This window comes from Eucalyptus grandis, chromosome 3 (assembly GCF_016545825.1).
Source record: "Eucalyptus grandis isolate ANBG69807.140 chromosome 3, ASM1654582v1, whole genome shotgun sequence".
NCBI classification, from domain to species: domain Eukaryota; kingdom Viridiplantae; phylum Streptophyta; class Magnoliopsida; order Myrtales; family Myrtaceae; genus Eucalyptus; species Eucalyptus grandis.
In genome coordinates this window covers 62,705,228-62,725,433 of record NC_052614.1, presented here as the reverse complement: position 1 = coordinate 62,725,433, position 20,206 = coordinate 62,705,228, and the positions used below count along the sequence as shown (strand labels likewise).

The 20,206-nt window shown below is 40.5% G+C and overlaps 1 pseudogene; it reads left to right on the top strand.

The window, feature by feature from the left end:
- Positions 1 to 5,383: 5,383 nt before the first annotated feature.
- Positions 5,384 to 12,210, top strand: LOC104438308 (annotated as a pseudogene).
- Positions 12,211 to 20,206: the final 7,996 nt, after the last annotated feature.

Sequence of the window (20,206 nt, the reverse complement as noted above, 5' to 3'; positions counted from 1 at the left end):
AAAGTGGCAGATTCTCCAAAGATTGACATGCAGAAATCAAGACAGTCAATATAGCCAGAATTATGAAGAAACAAGGGAACTAAGGGTCCGTTCGTTTCGCGGAAAATAGACCATCTCCGAAAAACATTTTCCCATAAGTCATTTTCCGGGAGGAAAATGACTATATTTTCCAGTGTTCGGCTGAAACTTAAATTTTGAGTGGAAAACATTTTCCACCGTTCGTTAACTAATTTAATTGTTTATAAAAAATTATCAAAAAAGTGAATTTTAATATTTTTAATTGACCAAAAATATTTGTATTTTTAAAAATACAATTTTTATTATTTTCCACCGTTCATTAGTTTTATTTTTTTTATATTTTTTAAAAATAAAGTTTTAATTATTTATATTTTAAAAAATCAAAATTTTTATTTATTTCTTTCTTTCTTTCTTTCTTTCTTTTTCTTTTTTTTTTTTCCTTTTCTTTTCCTCATCCTTCATCCTTCCTCCTTCCTCCTTCCTCCGCCGCCGCACGCCCGACGATGGCTAATCTACCTAGCGGGCCGACCAAGATCCGATCGCCGATCCGGCGAGCTCGAGGCTCGGCTGATCTCACCCAAGCTCGCCGGAGGTTCGTCGGGCTCGGCGAGCCGCAAGCTCATTGGATTTGGCGGTGGAGCTCGGGCTCCCGATTCGGGCGAGCCCGAGCTCCCCGCCAAATTTGGCGAGCTCGTGGCTCGCCACACCTCTAGCGAGCTTGGGCGAGGCCCGAGCCCCGCCCAGCTCGCCGGATCTGGCGAAGCCAGAGGGCTCCGCCCCAAGCCAGCGAGGCTAGAGCTCGCCGGGCTCAGGCGAGCTCGATTTCCACAAATCGGGCTAGGCGGAGCCTCACCGGCTTGGGGCGAAGCTCGAGCTGGCTCGCAGCCGCGGCGGGTCGCCGGCCACTGTCGGGGCCGGCCACCAGCCAAGCTAAGGAAGAAAGATGAAAAGGAAAGAAAGAAAAGAAAAAAAAAAAAAAAAGCATAAAAATAAAATAAAAATGTGATAGTAAAAAGATATAAGGTGGAAGAAGTTATGGAAAATGTTTTCCACTTCTCAAAAGTGGAAAACATTTTCCTTGAGTAGTTGGTTTTCCATGAAACGAACACCAGAAAATCCGGAAAACATTTTCCTAGAAATTATTTTCCGTGAAACGAACGGAGCATAAATCTTACCGTGTGCAATTATATAAAGGTAGATACCGAAAAACGGTGAAGATACTGCATGATAGCAGAGCCCACCTTCAATTCCGAAGATCACAATCAGGATTGTATATATAAATACAATTGAAGGTAGTGCTGGAAGTGAGAGCCCATCGGTAATTCCGAAGAAGATGACAATCACTCGAAACTCAAGAGGGAAGACAGAATTAAGAAGCGGAGAAGGATTGCAGTGGTTAAATTTGGGGTTAGGGCTGTAGTAACCATAGCTTACACCAGGTATAGAATTCCCTTCATTTCGAGAGGGGGGAGTCTCTTCATTTCGAGAGAGGACTTATCCTTTACTAATGAGTTATAAGCACTTGAAGAGCAAGACAACAGCCAGAATTCCACTATCCTGTATTAATTTAAGTTGGCAAAAGGGTTGGCTTTTTATCGGGCCTAATATGACTTCCTCCTTTACCCTCCACGAAGCGACTACATAGAAATGATAGAATCAGATGAGGGTCAACTCCTTCCACTCTTCGATTTTCTCTCTCCTTTTGCCTGCTTTAATTAATCTTTCAGGAGCTTAATACGGTTTTATGATTGGCATAACCAGGCCAAGTTCAAAGCTTGATTAGACAGTCGGGGTATGCTTCGATTTTATCTCTCCACAACCCTTTTTCAGATCCGAAAGAGAATATAAGGATTGAAATCGATTGGTTTTAATTATACCGTTTTTTCAGCAGCAATCAATTTGCAGATCCATAGCATGCTTTTTTTTTTTTTTTTTTTTTTGGACGGGGACATTTTGCTTATCTTGGAGATATGCGTGGCCATCGTTTTGATAAGCTTAAGAAGATGTTACCAATGATCTCTTGGGCCAACTCCAAAAGCTTGATCATGAGTTCCATATTTATTGATATATGTCTGATTTTTATAAGAATTATTCGAAGGACAACTTTTGTTATATTTTATTTAATTTTGTGTTGCCCAATATGTCAATCTCACGTAAAAAAGATATATAAATGTGAGATTCATAAATGGAAAAAGAAAAGCAAGTACAAGACAGCCATGGAAAATATTTGGGTTAATATCCTGAAAAACCTTAAATTGGTACACCTGTGACAAATTTACCCCAAACTGGTACACTTGTAACAAATTTACCCTTTGTTAGTTTCCCTTAAATTTTACTGTCAAATTATTAAATTAAATACCATGTGATAGCTGACTGGTATATCGATTTGAGATTTTATTCTATGTTTGTCACAGTTTACAAATTTTGTGATTTTATTGTGATCTTAATCCAATTTAACATGGGGTATATCTGTCACAAATGTACCAATTTGAGATTTTTGGCGATCGATTAAATTAGTTTGGGGTAAATATGTTATCAATATAGCAATTTATGGTTTTTTATGGTCAGTTGGAGTAAAGTTGTCACGAGTGTACCGGTTTGGGGTTTTTCATAGTCAAAAAAATAGTTTTTGGTAAATTTGTCACACTTGTACTAATTTAGAGTTTTTCAGGGTATTAACCCAAAATATTTATGTCTAATCATGGATTATTTAACAAGCAATCTTTTATTAGTAATAAATTTGTAAATAGAATAATTGGTCATTTTTCTTGTTTCTAGGTTGAATCATATGAGTTGCTTCTATTTATCTTCAAATAAATTCTCTTTACTAAGCGTCTGGTCATAGTAAGTCTCTTTTCGATTTCTTCGGGTCATTCAAAATGTACCTCGAGGAGACTGGAACTATGGAGATTAGTCGAGTCCACTACCCAATGGAAGGGTTACAACCAGTTATGGATAAAGTTAATGTGTGATCATGGAATTTGTACTGGAGCCTCAAAATAGTGGAGATGGCGGTGGTAATCTTTTAATCAGAATATTTGGCTGCGTTGGTGCAGTTGCGAGCGATTATAAACTTTGATTGTCCGATTATAATGGATTATTTGCTGTTGACTCTTTCCGTATACGTAGATACCGACACTCAGATCGAATCACGTAATTGCAAAATCTTGTCGTTTCCGCATATTATATTCCAACACACCTATGGACTTCTGCCTTCCTAACTGACGACGTAGATTGGATTGAAGTTTTCCTTTCTCACGGCCTTCTGATAATCTTATTGATAGGATTCACAAGAAAAAAAATAGAAAAAGCGCAAATGAGTAATGATCTTTTCAAAACAAGTTTCAATGATATTCCTCGGAGAGTCCGCCGATCACTAGCGGCTGAAAGTTTCCGGCGGTGGTGTCCTCCTACCCGCACTCCCACCTTTTAGCTCACCTCATCAAAACGTACCAATGACACGAGTTCGTTTTTTTTTTTTTTTTGGTGCTTGAGGAACCGGCTTGCAGCCTACAGCCGCGCCGTAAACCCCCAGATGACACTTAAGCAGGAGGACCCACCACCCCTGAGTCACACTTAATACACCTAGCGTCTTCCCTGGGTTTTAAACCCTTCACCTCTTCGTTGAGGATCAGTAGAGTTTTAGTCAGTGGAGCCACCGCGGCCGGTGGTAATGACACGAGTTCGTTTTTACTCACTTAATCACAAAAAGATCTTAGCTTTTACTCATCGAAAAAGAAGAATATTATTCAATAATTAGGAACCACTAAAGAGAGAAGAAAATAAGGAAACGCGTGCCCGCACACACGCACTTGCTTTGCATTCCCACCGGCGGTTGACCATGGGACATGAGCCGTCCCGTTTATTTATTATTGAGTCCCATTAAACGCTCCGAGGAAGGTTGTACGCAGGTACGGTGGGCAGGCCCGAATCCGTGCTGCTCAGGTGACGAAGTGGGCGACTTAGAAGTAGAAGATGGACATCGAGCAGCTTTTGAGCAGCCCTTTTTTTTTTTTTTCCAATGCCCTAGTATTTGTGTCTTCAACCTTAAGATAGCCTCAAATAAGAGAGGAGTTCGAGCCTTCTTATGTTGGTTTTGATTTTCCTAAAAGCGAATGAGATTTTATGCATGACCAGAAATTGTATAACGACCGTGGCATAATCACCGACTCCATTGCACCTGAATCTAGGGAAAGATTAGCATGATGCAATCGATTTCGTTGTCAGAAAATTGTTAATGCCTCATTCCCTTCTAACAATTGTCAGAACCGAACCCCACCTAGGGGTTCTAACAAGGGTTCTAACAATTGTGAGAACACCACCAGTCGGGTTCTATTAATTGTTAACCCCACCTTGGGGCTCTGACATGAGTTTTAGAATCTTTGGGGCTAGGATAAGGTCGGCTTCTAGAGGCCATGTCAGGACAAGGTTCTGAAGATTTTCTAGACAATCTTTTCCTACTTTCAAAAGTCGAAACCGGGTTCTACTTTAGGAGCGGGAGTTCTTTTCCTCGCGCACATGGAAAGTTCGCTTTTTACTCTTTCCTCGAGCCCCATTTTCTCCTCCCAAAAGAGATATCGTGAAACACTCAGATCTTATTCCCTGTGCTTTCCTCGTACACGATCTCAAACCCTAACCACAATTTGCTCTCTTTCGTATGGATCGAAGTAATCATTTGACCTAAATTATAATGGGATTCACACGTTTTTTTTTTTTTTTTTTGAACTGGCTAGGTGAATAATCATGCACTTATTGTATGTGTAACTACAACACGTGCACAAAATACACACAGACATACACACACAACAAGTGCTAAAAAAAAACCAACAATGTGCAGAACTCGTGATTCCTATAATTGTAAATCAATGTCAAGAGTAAAATTGCTCCAAAATTAAAGTTTAAGTAGTAAGGCAGTGCCTTTCCAACGTTGAAAATGTTGGGAAATATAGTCTACTTTTGGAGAACACAAATGCAATTTTCATAGCATATTTGAATGAAATAAGATTCTTCTTTTTCAATGAGCAAAAGACAAGATTTTTTTGTTATTAAAGTTCGATCAGTTTTGTGAAAACAATTGATTTGGAAAACGTTTTTCTAAAAATAATTGCGAGTAATGCTTACAAAAATAAATCAATAAAAATGTATTTTTATCACTATAAGAAAATTCTGCAATAAGCAATAAAAATGTAATTGGCTTGTATTATTAATTACAGAATGTGCATTTAGCGGATGGATGCCAACAAGACCTTCTAGATACTGAAATGAACGTGTTAATTATTGACCCACTTCACGGTATACAGCTATATATACCTCATACAGCTGGTCATGGAGAATCCAAACAGCCAGGCCTCCAATGTATCCAATGATGGCCCCCAGAAAGTGGCTCGGATGCTTTGATGACGACGGTCGTCCCTAACGCACAGGTACTTTGTTTCTCTCTTCATTTCTTTTCTGGAAAGAGTGAAGTGAAAATTACCACTGACTTGTTATGAGAGACTTGGACGAACTACCATAAAGAATCACCTGTCTTCAAGATCATTGTCAGTGGGTGTCAATGGGTCAGCTCAGGTTGGGTTCTCGTGATACCCAACCCAACCCGAAACCATAGATGTGCGCTTGACCCGACCCGACTCGACTTGATCCGAAATATCATATAACGGGTCAGGTTGGGCCGGGCCAGTGCTATCACTAATCATTAGGTGTTTCGTCTATGAAAAAACCAGTGTTGGCACTGATTAGCTAGGTGTTTCGTTCGTGAAAAAATCAATGTTGGCCCGACTTGGCTTGATCTGACCCGACCCTAACCCAAATAATACCAACACCTAAAAAGGCCTGACCCCAAAATTCCCTAATTTTAGGGTTGGGCCAAGTCAGGTCGATCAAGTTTGGCTGACATGGGTTTTTTTGACACCCTTAATATTTGTCATGCCATAATGTCGATACCGCCACCAAACCAGGGAATAACAAGGCAAAGTTTGAGATATTCTTCACAAGGAAAAAGGAAAACTTTTTCTATAAAACGTAGGTAGTGAAAAAAGAAATATACCTCACAAGTAGCCTAGCCTAGCAATCATGAGAAAATATTAGGTGCCCAAGTGTAGACATGTTTGTACTAGTCCACTCGATGCCCGCCACGTGTCAATTCGGGATCCACTTGTTAGATACCCTCGCGTCCCCTCTCTCTACAATTATTGTTTTTACTTTTTTTTTCCTTATTTCCTTATTTTCTTCTTCTTCCTACTTTCACTTTGTGCATTCCCTCTCTTTTTCTTCAATTAATGTTTTTACTTTTTTTCTTTTTTTTTTCCTTTTTCCTCTTTTCTTCTTCTTTTTCCTCCTTTTAGCGTTTCACTCCGTCGGAGACAACAACAATTTACATCAACGAGCAAAATCTAGAGAAATAAACAAAAAATAATAAAAACACCAGAAAATTATATGATTCGATCCGAGTATCAATATCTACGTCCACAGCGAGATCGAGTAGCAAATAATTCACTATAATCGAATAATCATAGTTTACAATTGCTCATACGCTCAAGTGTTTTTCACATGTAAATTTAATTCAAAACTCAAAGTATTTATAAATAAACAACCCACTTGAATATAGATATAAAATTACCATGCGTTTAAGCACAAAATAAAATGTTCAATATACACAAAAATCAAGAACTCCGATGTTCATCTTTGGTCCACGTACGTACCGCTTCACGTTCCGATTCAAAACTTCGCACGGCTGGACGTCTTTCTTGTGTGGCTTCTTGAATCTTGTGGCTCCTACGTGCAGCTCACTTCTCCACGTAAAAGAAACCATGTGCCCAGAGTCAAAGTTTTGACTATGGGCCCACCTTGGTTTTTTTCTTCATTATGAATTAGGTTTCTCCTTAAAAGTGAAACCCTTTTTTCAGTCCAACGAAGCTTCTTTTGTTGACCGAAGACATCCAAGACTTAAAAAAAATTTCGAATTTTCTTTTTTGTGCATAATCTTAAATATTATTTTTATCAGAAAAATATCTTCATAATTAAATAATAAAAAAATTTATCCAAGTGGATTGCATTTTACAAACATTCAAACTCGAGACAAAATTTAACAAAGAGGATGAAGAAGAATAAAGAAAAAGAAAAAGAAAAAAAAGGAAGAAAAAAGTAAAAACATTAACCGAAGAGAGAGGGGGAGCGAGGGTATCTGACAAGTTTTGGCAAATAAAGTTCAGATGTTGGGCATGTCCCACGACATAAATCCACCTTCCCTAGCAATAATCATCATCATTAAGACATGGAATCGGATGAGCGTCCTCCCTCCACTCTTCGATGTTCTCTCTCCAATCAGGCCAAATTCAAAGCTTGACTAGGCGGTCGTGGAGTACTTCACTCGTCCCGGGATTCAAAAGCGCGTCTTTCCACAACCCTTTTTCAGACCCGAAAGACAATGTAAGGATTGAAATCGATTGGTTTTAATTATACCGTTTTGTCAGCAACAATCAATTTGCAGATCCATAGCATGTTTTTTCTGGACGGGGACATTTTGCTTATCTTGGAGATATGCTTGGCCATCGTTTTGATAAGCTTAAGAAGATGTTACCAATGATCTCTTGCGCCAACTCCAAAAGCTTGATCATCAGCTCCATTTTTCATTGATATATGTCCGATTTTTAAAACACTTATTCAATGGAAAGCTTTTGTTTTATTTTATTATATTTTGTGTTGCCCAATATGCTGATCCCACGTAAGAAAGATAAATGAATGTGAGATTCATAAATGGAAAAAGAAAAAGCAGAGTACAAGACGGCCGTGTAAAGAAATACGTCTAATCACGGATTATTTAACAAGTAATCTTTTATTAGTAATACTTTTGTAAATAGATTAATTGATCATTCTTCTTGTTTCTAGGTCAAATCATATGAGTTGCTTCTATTTATCTTCAAATAAAGTCCTTTTACTAAGCATCTGGTCGGAGTAAGTCTCTTTTCGATTCTTTCGAGTCATTTAAAATGTACCCCGAGGAGACTGGAATTATGGAGACTAGTTAGGTCCACTACACAACCGAAAAGGTCCAACCGCTTATGGATGAAGTCAACATGCGATCATGGAAATTGTTTAATGGGAGTGGCGGATAGTGGAGAAAAGAGGAGAAAGCAATATTTCCATGTGCATGAGCAAACTCCCTCTTGTATTATCCATCTAGAGATGCGGTGGTAACCTTTTAATCGGAATATTTGGCTGACAAAATTTTTCGGGGCATTAATCCAATGCAACAACGAGAGTGGAAGTAACGTAGTCGGATAAACAACTAACATATGATATAGTCTTTGTCCCTTCTGATAAGAGGATCAAACCACCTACCATGTTTTGAGGGGGAAAAAATGCAAGCAAGCCTTTGTTATTCTTCAACTCGCTACTATAGCTAATCAAACTTGATTTTGCTAGGAACTCAAAAATATGTGTGTAATACCTATCAGGTTATTATTAGACACTTGAAAGACCATTGTCACTTTATCATTAGGTGACCTATGACATGCTTTCTTTTTTAATTAACCAACCAAATTCTCTTCCCATTTTGTAAAGACCCTCGAATGTTTCTCCCATGTCGGTTCCCCTCTTGCCATTATTGCTGCCTACGAGTGGTCTTTGCTCTAGATTGATCGTATTTATAGGATTCACTAGGAAAATAGAAAAACGCAAATAAGCATCGATCTTTTGGCAATGAGTCCCAATGACATTCCCCACCGAGTCCCGCACACCACTAGGGGCTGACCATTGGATGCCGACCCCCATGCTGACCCCACCCTTTTTTACTTGCATGCAAGTCGACTTTCCACGATTCCTAATTTCCCCTTTACGATACCTTTTCGCATATACATGCAAACAAGACAAGACCTAACGTGCATTTAATACTGGTTGCATTTGATTCGACGCCGCAAAATCGTAATTTTAGCATGCCTTTGTCTCTGTTCCTACGGGTCCTACAGTCCTACAGTCCTACTGGTGTTTCTATGCTATATAACTCCAGCTCCAGCCACCCTCAGGCCTCGCTGCACCTCTCCGACTCTCATTCCTTCGTTCTTCTCTTGGCAACTCTAACCACTCCGACTCTCATTCCTTCTTCTCAATTCCATTATCCAGCTCTCTCTCTCTCTCTCTCTCTCTCTCTCTCTCTCTCTCTCTCTCTCTCTCTCTCTCTCTCTCTCTCTCTCTCATGAAGAATCCAAACAACCAGGTCGTCCATGCATCCAATGATGTCCCCCGAGAAAATGGCTCCGAATGCTTCGACCGTGGTCCTCTATGCACAGGTAACTTTATCGTTGTCTTCATTTCTTTTCCGGAAAAAGTGAAGTGAAAATTACCCCGACTTATTTATGAGAGACTTGGATGAACTACCATAAAGAATCACTTATCTTCAAGATCATTGCCAATGGGTGTCAATGGGTCGGGTCAGGTTGGTTTTTCATGATACTTGACCCAACCCTGAAACCATAGATGTGCGCTTGACCCAACCCGACCCAATACCCGATACCCGAAATATCATATAATGGATTAGGTCAGGCTAGGCCGGTGCCAGCATTGATCAACTAGGTGTTTCGTCTGTGAAAAAATCAGTGCCGACTCAGCTTAGACCCAACCATAATGCAAATAATAACAACACCTAAAAAAACCCAACCCTAAAATACCCTAATTTTAAGGTCGGGCTGGGCTGGGCAGGGCCAGTTGGGTCCGGTCCGATCGGCACGGATATTTTTGACACCCTAATATTTGCCGTGCCATAAAACACACAGTGAAAAAAGAAATATGTCTCGCAAGTAGCCTAGCCTGGCAATTATTTCACGTGAACCCGATGTTGTGATCTCAGGACAGTCAGAACCTCTTCGGCTACATCCCCTCCGAGCTCGGCCTCCTCGGCTCGCTCAGACGGCTCAACCTCGCCGGCAGTGACTCCTCCAAGGCCATCCCCTCCCGCCTCTTCAATGCGACCTCACTCGTCTCTCTCGAACTCTCCCTAAACTCGCTCTCCAGTCCGATCCCGACCCAGATCAAGAACCTCCGCAACCTCGCCCACTTGGACCTGTCCTCCGACTCGCTCAGTGGATCGCTCCCCGAAGCGCTCGCGAAGCTCAGGAGCCTCCTGGGGACGCTGAACCTGTCATACAACGGGTTCTCCAGAAAGGTCCCGGCTGTGCCCTTTCTCTCTCTCTCTCTCTCTCTCTCTGCCTCTCCGAGTCACGACCGAGCCCTCGTCCAACGAACCACCGCGCAGCCTCCACCTCTGCCGTCGCGAAGTTTGTCCGTCAGGTGCGATGGTTCGTCGATCGGCCGAAGGCTCGGTGGGGGAAAGAGGGGGCGGTGATCACAGTCCTTCTGGTTTGTCACTTTGGCACACAAGAAGCACTGAATATTTTATTGGCTTGTGTGTGAATGAATGCAGGGACGGTATGGACAGCGAGCGCTCTCATAATCACAGCACTGATCGGATCTGGAGGGCCGTCCCTGGCTTGGGCCATCGCGCAGCTCGGCTGGGTTGCCGGCCCCACCATCATGCTCCTATTTGCCTTTGTCACTTACTACACCTCCACCCTCCTCACCACCTGTTATCGCTCCGGCGACCCCGCCACCGGCAACCGTAACTACGCCTACATGGGTGCTGTCCGTGACAATCTTGGTATGTCACATTTGTATTTGTGTTCATGTTCATATTCACATACTAATGTCCGAGTCAAGTCCAATCATGTTGTGTTGGGTGCTAAAATCTTCTCTTTGATTAAATTCTCCAGGTAGCTTCAAAATCAAGCTTTTTGAGCTGGTTCTATACGTGAACTTATTTGGGGTTGCCATTGGTTACACCATTGCATCTTCCACCAGCATGATGTGAGTATATTTGCAGTGAGAATTCTAGTAATCGCTATTTCGATGGTGTCAAAATTTATGTGAGTTTGATTTTATTGGCTTCCATGGTCATTGCAGGGCTATCAAGAGGTCCAATTGCTTCCACGAGAAAGGTGAGAAGGACCCGCGTCACATCAACAGCAATCCTTACATGATTGCGTTTGGCTTCGTTGAAATCATTTTATCTCAGATCCCCAATTTCGATCGGCTGTGGTGGCTGTGGATCGGCGCCGCCTTCATGTCCTTTACCTACACCATCATTGAACTTGGCCTCAGTATTGCCAAACTTGCAGGCACATGAAATTTTTTCTTGCTAGACTGCTCTATTTATGTTTCTAAGCTATCTCCATTGGTGATAGAACCGAGTCGAGTTATGAAGTTCTGATTTAGTGTACTCTTCTGGTTTGTTTTATCTTCAGAGACCGGGAAAATTAAGGGAAGTCTCACTGGAATCAACATTGGGGCCCTGACCTCAACGCAGAAAATATGGAGGAACTTCCAGGCTCTTGGTGACATCGCCTTTGCCTATTCGTACTTCCTCATCCTCATTGAAGTTCAGGTGACCAGAGCTCTCTCAAATGCATGACACAAGAAAGTACTAGTGATGGTTAACAGTTCTGATGAATTGAAATCATTGACATGATGACTTTGTATTTGTTTTAGGACACCATTCGGTCCTCTCCATCTGAATCAAAGACGACGAAGAAGGCGAGTCTTATCAGCATAGCAGCCACAACCCTTTTCTACATGATCTGTGGGTGCACGGGCTACGCAGCCTTTGGCGATATGGCACCCAAAAACCTCCTCACTGGGTTCGGCTTCCACAACCCATACTGGATGGTCGACATTGCAAACGCCGCAATCGTGATCCTCCTCCTCTGCGCGTACCAATTCAACTGCCAACCCCTATTCGCCTATGTTGAGAAGACCTTGGATGAGAAATTTCCCAACAGCCAGTTCATCGAGAGGAAGATCGAAATCCGCATCCCCGGGTGCAGCCCTTACGAGCTCAAACCCTTCCAGTTGGTCTGGAGGACGGTCTTCGTGATCGGGACCACCTTCATCTCCATGCTCCTCCCATTCTTCAACGACATTGTTGGGCTGCTCGGAGCGCTAGGTTTTTGGCCCCTCACGGTCTTTTTCCCAGTCGAGATGTATATTAAGCAGAAGAAAATACCCAAGTGGAGCACCAAGTGGGTGTTCCTCCAGATTGTAAGTGTGGCTTGCCTTATCATCACCATTGCTGCAGCCGCTGGTTCTGTCGCCGATGTATTTCTCGACCTCAAGTCCTTCAAGTCATTCAGTACCGACTACTAAACATCATGCTACTGATAGGCATGTCGCAAGTAAGGAAAGGACCGAGTGAAGGCACAAGAGATTATTTTTCGTGTTCATGTTGGCAGAAAGTTTATTGTGTTTGTGGAATTTGCTGTGTGATAAGTTTTAGGGTCATGTTTCAGTTTCACTGTATAATCTACGTAGGGACAGGAAGGGCTATGTTAGGTCATGTTGATCTTGGGGGCTATACACAAGCAGATTTCATTTATTAAATAAATAAATAAAAAAGGTATATGATGACCGTTGAATCATGGCAAGGACAAAACCGACGGAATTTTATTCCTATCTTTACCACCAAAATGTCGAAAAGGCATTCGTTTGATTTAATCTCGATAGTGCGAATTCGATGGAGCACGAACTCAGTCTAGTTAGATCTTGAAAGCAAAGAAACGTGTTTTTTTTTTTTTTTGGGTCCATCCCGCCCCAAATCACCATTAATTCATGAACTTACAGTGTGGAATCGGTGATTATCCCACAGTCGTTATGCAGTTTCTGGTCATGCATAAAATCTCATTTGCTTTGAGCAAAAATCAAAACCAACATAACAAGACTTGAACTCCTCTCTTATTTGAGGCTATCCCAAGGTTGAAGACACAAAGACTAGGGCATTGGAAAAAGTAAAAGGAAATGGCCCCGTTCACACTAGTGTTCAAAAAAGCTGCTCGGTGTTGAATAAGCGCTGAGCGGCTTAGTCGTCGGAGCTTTTTTAAGGGGAGCGGTTGATGCTCCGTGCGAGCCGGGCATGCGTGGATTTTTTTTTTTTTTTTTAATGGGGGTTCATGCTCATAATTAGTGAATAAGATTCTTCTTTTTCGATTAGCAAAAACTAAGATTCTAGTGCGAACTCATTTCGTTGGCACCTTTTTGAGGAGGCAAGCTAAAGGCAGGAGTGGGGTAGGAGGCCGCCACCGCCGGGGACTTTCAGCTGCTAATGATGGGCGGGACTCTCCAAACAATATCATTGGGACTTAGACTTTCAGCTGCTAATGATGGCGGGACTCTCCAAACAATATCATTGGAACTTAAGACTTTCAGCTGCTAATGACGGGCGGGCTCTCCAAACAATATCATTGGAACTTATTGAGAAAAGATTGCGTTTTTCTATCTTGTCTAGCGGATTCTATCAATATGATCGTCGGAAGGTCATGTGAAAGGGAACTTCAATCCAATTTACGTTGTGGGTTAAGAAGGCATAGGATCTCGAACCTTGCTTTTTCCGATGGTGAAAGTCTAGTAGGTCATCAACGACACTGACAGAAAATTTGATATCAATCTAATCCTGGTGGCCAGGAGTTACATTTTGGGAGTGACCCCTCATGGGAAGATGGCACAGGTCATTGAATTTATTTTGTATCAGTTTTGACGAGAGAGGAAGAAAGAAGAAGTTAATATCTCATTTATCTTAGCAAAAATATCTTTAAAAAATCAAATAAAAGGAAGAATATTTCATGCGAGAACTCAATATTACATTATCAAATGAATGTATTGTTTAGTAATTTGATTGTATTTCCTTTTTGCTTGTGGGGGTGAAATCGAAACCCTAGCAGAGGAGCTTCATCGTCCAGCCTTGCACTCGCAGCATATGGGGATGCCGTACCTTCTTTCGCCCTATATTTAACATCACTCTTTTATCGGGGAAGAGACACCATTTGGAGTGCACTTCTAGGAATAGGGGAAGCTTCTTTATAAGGCAAGCGATTAGGTTTAAGTTCAAAGTCGAGAGGCTTGTGTTAAATATAAAGGAACTGAGTCTTCTCAATCATCGGTTACTATAAATTCAGTAGATAATATTGATAAAGGAAGAGAAAGAACACGTGTGGAAAAACAAAAGACAGAAGAGCAACAACGAGCTGATGATACAGAAAAGCAACAAAGAGCTGGTGATCAACGGTAAAGAACTCGTGATGAAGACAAACTTGGATTGACATCAATGAAGAAGAAGCTTGGAATGAAGATTGACATGGATCGCCAAGTCATAACAAATCTAATCTAACACGTGTGCGGTTACTCAGCTAAAAGTGGGAAAAACAAATGAAGAAACAATTAGTTGTATTCTGTTTTTCTTTATGAGTTGTATTTAGTTTTTTTGTTCTATTGAGAAGTCTTCTTCTTCCTCGATGAAGTAGTAGAACATAAGTGAGATCAAGCTGAGGTAGTGAAAGAGAAAGCAATCATCCATGGATGCTCTGCACTGAATAACAGATACATGTTGATATAGAAAGATAGAAAACAAGGGAGGAAGAACAGAGGAGTTGTATTCATAGTTGTTTAATAATACACAGAAAGCTTTATAGTACAATCTTATTGAAGTAAAGTGATTCGAGTGTTTCATTCATTGATTCTTCTGTATCTAGATTCATATTCTTCACCTTCATCTTCATCTTCACATGGTATTAGAGTTGGCGATCATAACTGCCAGAAGGATCCATTCAGTAGCTATTCATTAGATCGAGAAAGAAGAAGCTAAAGTTGCAACAGATTGCAGTACACGGTAATTGTGTTAGTTCTTCATAACACCATTGCTATCTTCTTCTTCAAAGTTGAGAGAATACAACAATGGTAGTAAGAGCATCAAAGTATCACTTTCCTATACATGTGAATATCTCTAACTTTGTCACAATTAAGCTTGCCAAAGACAATTTCCTCTTGTGGCAAGCTCAGATCCACAGGTTTCTGAAAAGCCAAGAACTCTTTGGCTTTATTAATGGTGATATTACATCACCTCCTCAACTGCTGCAAAATGTAGTTGAAGGATGTAAGACTGAAGCTGTAAATCCAGACTATATTGATTGGACAAAAACTGATCAGTTGGTGTCTTCATGGATAAGTGGAGCTGTCTCTGAGAATATACTGAGCTCAATCATTGGTTTAGAAACATCTTATGAAGTGTGGCAGACATTTCTGAATCGCTTCACACAAAAATCAGCAGCTAGAGAATTCGAATTAAGGGGAAAACTTCAAGCCTGTCAAAAACATGATCGAGCTCTTTCAGTTTATCTTAGAAAATACAAGTCCATATGTGATCAGTTGAATGCTATAGGAAAACCTGTGGATGAAATAACTAAGTTGTTTGGTGTGTTGGAAGGTTTGGGTTCTGAATATGAAAATTTTCGAACCACAATATACTGTCTAAAGCCTCAACCTAAGTATGATGAGGTAATTGCACAATTAGAAAGGTTCGAATCAAGGATGCAAAATTACTCTAGAACTCAGTTTAACTCCAATATGGCTTATTTTGAGCAAAGACACTCTCAAATACAGCTTAAAGAAACTACTGATGGAGAGTACATCCCTCAAAACTCAGGTTTTGTAGCTCAAAGGGGAAATTACAGAGGAGGTCATAGCTATGGTAGGGGACGTTTCCTTAATAACAGGGGTCGAGGATTCAAATATCCTAGAGAAGATCCAGGTTACAGATCCAGCAATATCAGTTACATGCAAGAAAGTAAGAAAACCAAACCTTATCACAATTCCTTTGACTCTGTTTGGTGTGTTGGAAGGTTTGGGTTTCGTCCCTATGCTGGTCCATCACAGAGATATCAAGAAATGAGATCTTATCCTTCTAATCTAACTCTTTCTAAGAATGTGCAGGATGAGAAACCAGCTAACAGCATAAAACTAGAGTGTCAAATATGCAAGAAACCAGGCCATGATGCTTTACACTACTGGTATAGATTTGATAACTCCTATCAAGCTGAGGAGATACCAACAGCTCTGGCAGCCATACATCTTGAAGACTCCAAAAGTAGTGAGTGGTATCCAGACACTGGTGCAACTGCACATATCACAGCTAATCCTAGTATACTTCATAATTCTTCTGAATATACTGGATATGACACTATTATGATTGGTGATGGATCATATTTGCCTAGTACATATACTGGTGATACACTGCTACATACTGGCGAAAGTTTATTGCCTCTAAACGATGTACTAATTGTCCCAAATATAAAGAAAAATCTTCTATCAGTATCCAAGTTAATAGATGACTACCCATGCTCATTCGTTTTTGACAAATTTGGTGTCTATATAAAGGACAACTACACCAACACAACACTGCTGCTCAGAAGGAAAATTAAAGGGATGTATCAAGTGAATTCATAAACAACACAAGCTTTCCTAGCTCAGAGACACAGAGCAGTAGGAGAGGACACATGGCATCAAAGATTAGCACACACCAATTTGAATATCTTGAAGTACCTGCAGAATCAAAAACTCATTTAGTGTAATAGTAGAATGCAGAATATATGTGGCAGTTGTCAAGTTGCTAAGACTGCAACTTTACCATTTCCTTCATCTGAATCTGTAACAACTATGCCCCTACAAAAAATCCATTGTGATATATGGGGTCCCTCACCTATGACTTATTTTTAGAATTTCAAGTACTATGTTCTGTTTGTAGATAATTTCTCTCGATTTAGCTGGATATATCCATTAAAGTTGAAGTCAGACTTCTATAAGGTCTTTGTTCTATTCCAAAAGCAAGTAGAGAACCAATTTGGGTCGAAAATCAAGATCTTTCAGTGTGATGGTGGAGGAGAATTTCTTAGTCACAAATTTCAAGCTCATTTGCAAGAATGTGGTATCAAACAGAACATTTGTTGTCCTTATACACCTGCACAGAATGGCATCTCTGAGAGAAAGCATCACCACATTGTTGAATTAGGTCTTGCCATGTTATATCATGGCAAAGTTCCACTGAAATATTGGGTTGATGCATTTATAACAGCTAACTATGTCATCAAACTTCTTCCAACACCAAAATTGCAAATGCAATCACCTCACAAAAAGTTATATCAACAAGAACCAGCTTATGATCATCTCAGGGTGTTTGGATGTGCTTGCTATCCATGTTTACGACCCTATGCTCAACACAAGTTCGATCCAAGATCTCTCACCTGTGTGTTCATTAGCTATAGTGAACATCACAAAGGCTACAGGTGCCTTGTGCCTTCAACAGGTCAAGTTTATATCAGTAGACATGTGAAGTTTGATGAGAATTTTTTTCCCTTTCACCAAGATGTGTCTAACAAAATATGCACCACTTACAACACTTTATCAGCTGTGGGCAGAAGAAATACAACTTCTGGAATCAACAAGAAAAGAAACAGCTTCTACTTGTTCTCAAACATATGCAGCCCATCTGCAGCTAGATGAAGATAATACTGCAAGGAATTCTCAGCCTTCACAACAAGATACTATACCTTATATTGATCATTTATCTTTACTACCAGCAATAACACAAGAACATGTCATCTCTACAACAACAACACAAGATGAAGTATCTTCACCTGTACAACATCAAGAGATGTCCTCTACTGATACAACAATATCCAATAATACAAGCGTTGGATCTGAACAAGTTGTCCCTTCTCATATATCACAACGAATCATCTCCAACCACTTAATGTAGGGAACAACTTCCAGTCATCCAATGTAGACTCGATCAAAGTCTGGCATTATAAAACCTAATCCCAAGTATGCATGTCTTGCGGTTTATGATGTACCTTCTGAACCAAAGTCAATTAAATCGGCATTGGTACATGAAGGTTGGTATAAAGCAATGACAGAAGAAATGGATGCATTGTATCAAAATAAAACCTAGGAACTAACTCCTCGAACTGATCAAATGAATGTAATTGGCTGCAAGTGGGTCTTTAAAACAAAACTTACATCTAATGGTAGCCTTGACAGACTGAAAGCTCGGTTAGTTGCTAAAGGCTTTCATCAAGAAGAAGGCATTGACTTCACAGAGACTTTCATTCCAGTGATCAAGCATGCCACAATTCGAATAGTTCTCTCTGTAGCAAAGATGAGACAGTGGCCCATTCATTAACTTGATGTTAAAAATGCATTTTTACATGGCACACTAAATGAAACAGTCTTCATGGAGCAGCCTCCTGGCTTTCAAGACCCTTAGAAGCCTCATCATATGTGTTTGCTCAGAAAGTCACTCTATGGTCTTCAACAAGCTCCTCGAGCATGGTTTGAAAAGTTCAGTGATTTTTTACTTGAGTAGGGATTCTTTTGCAGCTCTACAGACCCATCTTTATTCATATTTCATCATAGATAGGATACCATTCTTTTACTATTGTGTGTTGATGACATTGTTCTAACTGGAAGTGTCACGCCCCGATTCTCGGGCACGCACGCATCCTTCTCACTTGGTCGATTTTATAATGCGATATCCCAGGGCTAGTATCACTAACCCTTTCATTTATTAAGCACATGCGGAAGCAGTTATAAATCCCCAAACAATATATCGATGGGATAGAAAAGTAAGCCATATTTTTCATATTGAAACTTATAACCAAACTTTTATACAAAATGCAAACCAGAGCACTTCACAACTTTTTACTCTATCTCTATTCACATCAAAATGGAGATATCAAAAGAAGATGGAATCTCAGTCCATCCAGGCCGTACTCAAGACTCCTCTCGGGATTATCTTCTTCCTCCAAAATTCTTCTCCTCAGGTTTCACCTCAGAGTTCTCCCACTCAGATTCCTCCTCCTCAGCTTCTCATTGGTGTCCTGAAATGTTTTCTCCAAACTGGGATGAGACAACGTCTCAGCGAGTTCTACCCCACTAAGGCCCGATTAGTAAACCATTATACTATAGGCTGCCTAAACATGCACAGGGCAGAGGACTTACCTTGGCCTCAGATTCCACCTGCATATTAGCACAGTTCATAGGCACCCAAGCAATCACATCACAGATCGATATCTCGATCAATCGACCTAGTCGATCACACGCCAACAAGACCACTCACGGTCATTTCCATTCAATCAATCATTTCACAATATCATATGAAAGCAATGATCAATCGACCTAGTCGATTACATGTCAGTTGGACCATTTCTAGGTCATCTCACTCCACACCATATAATCCCCAATAGTAGACTCAGTCACCGAGCCACAGTAATGCTCTCAGACGTCCATTCGCCAAAGTGATGTACAATACACACTTTATGTGCAGGCTTTTAGGCATTCCAATTACTTTCAGCCACATGGGCACGATACTCGACACACAGAAATATGGCCACGCAGGCACAATCTATGCCACACAGGCATGATCAATTATCGCCACACAGGCATGATCAATTATCGCCACACAGGCATGATCAATATTCAACAATTTACGTGCATTCTCTAAGGCATCCTACATGCCAAAGCGATGTAATAATCGCCGAGCCACATGTCCTTTTTACAATGCCCAGGCCCACGTGCCTTCTCTTAAGTGCTATCTCACCAAAGTGATGCATCAATTCACCGAGCCACGTGCCCTTTTAGATGCCAAACTCTGTCAACGAGCCACGTGCATTCTCCAGGATGACATACCGAGTCTCCAAGCCACATGCATTCTCTTCGGCGACCTTTTCACCAAGATGACATAATCAATCACCGAATTCACGTGTATTCTCCATGTGATATTCCAATTCACTGAGCTCACATATTTCCTTTCAGGTGATAACCAATACCCAACGATTTCTCAATCAAATAATTAACAATCAAATCAATATGAATAACTCCTAAAAAATTCATAATTAAATAAATTACATACAAATTAAAGCTCAATTAAATAAACGGACTGCACCACGACGATCGGCACGAGATTTTAGTCGTCGACCATCAAAATCTTAATTTCCGAAAAATAAATAATTAATTAATTAATTTCGATAATTAATTAATAAATATTAAAAATTCAATTTAACACAAAATAAAGCCCAATCAAATAAACGGACTTCACCATGGTCACCAGCATTAAATTCCGGTTCCAGACCTTCCAGACCATCTCAGTTGAATTTTCGGAAAATAAATAATTATTTAATTAAATTCCGAAAATTAATATTTAAATACTAAAAATTCCACTTAGGCCCGAAAAGCCTAATTGAAGCCCACTAAGGGTCGGGAAAAATCCCGAGGCACTTCCAATAATTAGTAGACCACGTCTATTTGCTAATTGCGCAATCAA